Raw genomic sequence first — 4902 nt, 5'->3', positions numbered from 1 at the left:
CTGACTGCCTGGAATAATCACAGAATAAGGCCAGCCCACAACCCTCGCGCTTCCAGTGGACGACCTTCAGTGATGTATGCTGCCCCCAGTTTAAATGGCGCACAGAACTACTTGCAGGCAGCTGACCAAATCAAAGTCGATATCTGTCGAGAAGACTGTTGTGTAAAGGACTACCCCTGTGATGAGGATGTCTATAATCTTTGTGTTGAACTGATGTCTGAACACAACCTTGCAATGCCAGATGATGTGTTTGAAATCACTGACCTTTACTAAAGATTACGTGAAATGGTCCTCAATGGGCTGGACCTTGAGTAGGAATAGGGGCCTTTGCACTCTCTGGATAAGATAAACTACTTATAATTGTGGGATCTAGGTATAAGGGTGTTTTGTTTTTCTCAAATGCCACAGCAGATGTTACCACTTTTAATGTGTTGTCTTTAGATCTGATTTAACATTGAGTGTGAAATTGGATGAAACAAGGAACAAATGAAAGTAAATGTGCCAAAAGATGCAAACAGTGTAAACAATCTTTAATGGAATATAGATAATGTTCACACATAAAACCAACCCAACTTTGATTTGACAATAACATTATATGAAATGTTTGACAATAACATTACCTCACCTCTCTCATTTCCTTTCACCAAATGCAATGAAAATAGAGTACAAACAATATTCACTAAATGCAAGACATTTGAACTCATTGAATTTGAACTCATCTACAATCTTGATGTTTCATAAAAATGTCGGACAAAATCCACAAATAGCCAAACTAGTCAAACACAAATGAAAACAAATTAGGTTCTGCAAAGTTACCGTGACCCCAAGAAACATCTAACTGAAGAGTTAATGACAAAGATTAATTCTAAATCAAGTGCTGACCAAAGTGAGCACTTAGAATTAATCTTTGTCATGAACTGTCCAGTTGTTGTGCAAATAAACTCTGCTGCCATATTGTGACTAAATAACATACAACGCAAAAGTTGTAACATTATCAGACACTACATGCCAGCAGAGTTCATTGGCACAAAAGTGCTTGGTAGCTTAGAGAATGCACATGGCTCAAAAAAGAACGTGTTTATTAAACTGCATCACCATACTTTTTTGAAGGTGAAAAAACATCCATTAGTTTCTCACTCAATATATGAACAATTTCTAATTTGGGTAGTCTGTAGGTTGACAGACTAAAATACTAAACTATGTCCATTACCCATATATTACTTTCCAAAATTGTTAATTTCACACCTGAAGTCAGGATAGCTATCATAATGAATAGACACTCTCAAATAAAAGCCATATGTATGTGCCATAAGTCTTCTTTCAAATCCTTGCATATCTGTGAAGTCAACAGTTACAATCTTGCCAAGAAAGAGATCTGAGCCTGTGCAGAACCTCAGGAACAGAGACTGTTTCCTTCCATCACACTCTCGCAGGTATGTTGTAATATGCTTTGATATTTCCTTTTCCCGTGCATTCATTGTGCAGGGAAACTTCAGTGACCGTATGATTTTCCTTGCCGTTGGCTGCAAGTTTTCATACACAGTTTCAATTTCCTGAAGGGCTTTGCTGAGGGGAGCGAGTACACTTTCCCACTGTTTGATAACATAAGCAGGCTCTTGAATAAGGGTTTTGTGAGCCAGTTCTTGCAGAATTTGTTCAATGTTGTGTGCATTTGGCACTTTTTTGGCAGCTGTAGTTGTCCAAGATTTCCAGTATTTCATCTTGGTCAGAACTGTTGAAGTCTCTGCGACAACATTCCAAGGTATAACGGTCAGATTCTGAGACATACTTTAGAAAATTGTCAACAAGATGACTCTTCACATATCCAAGAGCTGCCTGTTGCAAGATTACAGGAGCAAGCTTGATGGGCAAATACTTCTCTTTCTGCCAATCAAAAGAAATAATTTTACCTATACTCTGCCACTTTTTCTTGCCATAGTCATGTCGGAGAAATGGTATCTTCAAAGTGCTTCTTGTTGTACATTGTTCAAAGAATTCATGCCAGAAGTCAGAGAGGCAATCTCTGAGAACGCCTTCATCATCATATCCATTCTCATATTGCCCATTTGGTAGTAAAAGCTTTACTTGAATTTCTGATTGAGTATATGAAAGGTGTTCATCAGTGAAATGTTCAATAAGCTCAGATAGTATCTGGCTGCGTTGGACAACAAGGATTTTTTTGTCTGGTTCCCTGAGTTCTTGTGCCAGAAGCAAAGTGTCTTCTAGATTTTGTTGTACCATCTCAGAGAGGTCTCCATTGAAAATTGTAATGATGTGCTATCCTCAATATTTTCCCCAGTAAACATGGTAGAACTTTGTTGAGCTAAACTAGAATCCTCTGTGACATCTGCAGGATAAAATTGTGCCACGTCATCACTGCCTAAGTTCAAATCATTTCCAGTATTTCCAACATACTGTAGATGACATCTAATGTTTCTAATTCCAATGGTGGATCAATTTGTGAGTCTGTAGAGGGAAAATCCTGTGTGTTTTCCTGTGAATGACCTGCAGTGTTTGATTCTTGCTGTGTCTCCACACCACTACTGTCATGTTTCTTTTTGGTTGACAGATAGAACCTCATGATAGTTAACTTTGAGGCTTCATATTGAGCTCCCACTGTACTGTCCTGATCTAAGGAAACTCCTTGGTAATTTGTCAGATCCACCTCAAACTCAGAAATATTGCATTCTTTCCATCTGGGAAAAACAAACATATTGCCTCCGCTATGAGGTCTTTTTTTTCCCAGTCCTTTGAAACACTTAACTTTCGTGTTCCACCACCCTTTTTGGTTCTCACCTGGATAAAGCCTCCTTTTCCTTCATCATACAGCATCCAGCCCAACTCTGTGTGTTCACCTCTTGATGATGAGTGATGTTTTCTGGATGCTTACACTTTTTTCTTTTATTCAGTTTTGACTTCAGTCTATCAAAAAGCTTTGATTTCCTACTGTTGGGCTCTTTTCATGTCTCCTACAATATCCCATCACTGCCAGTCTGTCTCCATAAGACGGCAAATAATTCCTCGTCTGTTCATCTGTCATTAACATCAGGACACTGGCATCAATCTAAAAATGAATAGTGTATTATCAACTTTCAGTTTCAAAATACCATACTTAAAGCATAATTTTATGTGGATCAATATGCTGATACTGGTTTAAGGAAAAAGTCAATTCGGGATTGTTGAGGTATGAAGTGAACATATCTACTATACATGAAAATATCAATATACTGTACAGTACTGTGCAGAAGTCAGAGACCACCCTTGCATTTATTTAATTTCCAGTTAACACAGCCATTCAGTGCAAATTATTTAGTTTTTGGTGTCAGAAAACAATGCAAGAAACATATATTTGACAGAAAAGTACACTAAATATAATATCAAATCTATCAGTATTTAATTTGTCCACTCTTTACTTTTGTGCACCCTTCAGGCACTCCAAGTCTTCCATGCTTCCAATCAAACAAGTTACAGCTGTGTCCTCCCAACACAAGTTGATCCCAAAACTGTCACTGACATTATATTAGAACACTTTCTATTAAAAGTGACACTAACATTCAAACAACTACCCAAACACACCATAGCTGCCTTGCACATGTCTTTGTCATGTGCATCTGAAATGGCTAGAGGCAATATTTCTGATAAGATTAGCTATAAAGAGAATTTGCTTGCATTAGGAATATATAAGTCAAAGGAAAATAGGTGAAAAACAAGAGTTTCCAAAACTGGAGTCAAAAATTACTACAATATATAGAGAAAATGGGACTCCTAACAATTGTGCAAGGCCTGGTAGACATCACCATAGAAGTTAACGTTTTTATCACTCTCGCATCAGATCTGAAAAAAATCCACAAGTGTTTTTGTTAATATTTCCATTGTAAGAAGACAACACAAAGCTATGGGTCTGAAGGGATGTGTAGCTGTCAAAAAGTCACTATTTGAAAAGGAAATAGACAAATAAGAAGAAAATTTGCCCTACAACACCAAAACTGGACACTTGAGATAAGTGAGGTTTTCTGGACGATGAGTCATTGAGTGGATTTGGATTTGGATCGGCAGAAGCAGAAAATACAACCAACTTCTAAGACTGAACTTTGGAGGTGTTTACAAGAAGCATGAAAAAATATCCCAGTGGATTTATTTGAAAAACTCAAAGAAAGTCTCCTGTAAATAATGGAAGCTGTAATAAAGGCAAAGGGTGGACACGCTAAACAATGAAAGATTTGACATGATATTTAGTTGTGGATGCTTTTGTGTAATTTTGTGTTAAATATATGTTTCCTGGAATAATTTCTGACATTGAAAAATAAATTAATTGCACTTAATGGCCGTTTTGACTGGAAATTAAGTAAACGAAAGGGTAGTCTCTGACTTTTAATAGTACTGAAAGTGCTGTTAATATCTACAGTAGGTCAGTGGGAGTAAGTTATAATAGACATTAACACATTCATTCTGTTAACTACTTTTTCTTCCTTTATTTTTTCGATAGTGGACTCTGGAATGTCCATCTCCTTGAGGAAATCGATAAGATCCTCCATCCTGCAATTGTGGCCTAGGAAGCACACATGGGACAGTGGTGCTGCCTACTGTCGACTCCAACGACATGCATAATAGTACATTTAGAAGTAGTCCAGGATAGGCAATGATGACCGACACTTGCCACAGATTTGCATGCATAGGGTGCACATACAGTAGGTCACACCCCAAGGGTATGTGAATGACAAATGTAGAGTAGGCTTTTCAATTTAATCAGACTTGTCACATATAGTATGCATACACAGGCAGCACCTCACTCAACTAATCACCGTCTATAGAACACCCAGATAGCCTGAACTCAAAGATACAGATTTGAAACAGTCTGAACTCTGCAGAAAGTTATATCTCCTGAAAGAGGGTTGTTCAATA

The 4902-nt window shown here is 37.6% G+C and overlaps 2 pseudogenes; both read right to left on the bottom strand.

The window, feature by feature from the left end:
• Nucleotides 1–713: 713 nt before the first annotated feature.
• Nucleotides 714–2409, bottom strand: LOC148641330 (uncharacterized; annotated as a pseudogene).
• LOC148641329 (uncharacterized) lies at nucleotides 2387–4535 on the bottom strand (annotated as a pseudogene).
• Between the last annotated feature and the right edge of the window lie 367 nt (nucleotides 4536–4902).

The sequence above is a fragment of the Lepisosteus platostomus genome, chromosome 24, assembly GCF_059453375.1.
Source record: "Lepisosteus platostomus isolate fLepPlt1 chromosome 24, fLepPlt1.hap1, whole genome shotgun sequence".
Lineage (NCBI taxonomy): Eukaryota > Metazoa > Chordata > Actinopteri > Semionotiformes > Lepisosteidae > Lepisosteus > Lepisosteus platostomus.
The sequence above is the reverse complement of the archived record's forward strand: the minus strand, read 5'-3'. Positions and strand labels throughout refer to the sequence as shown.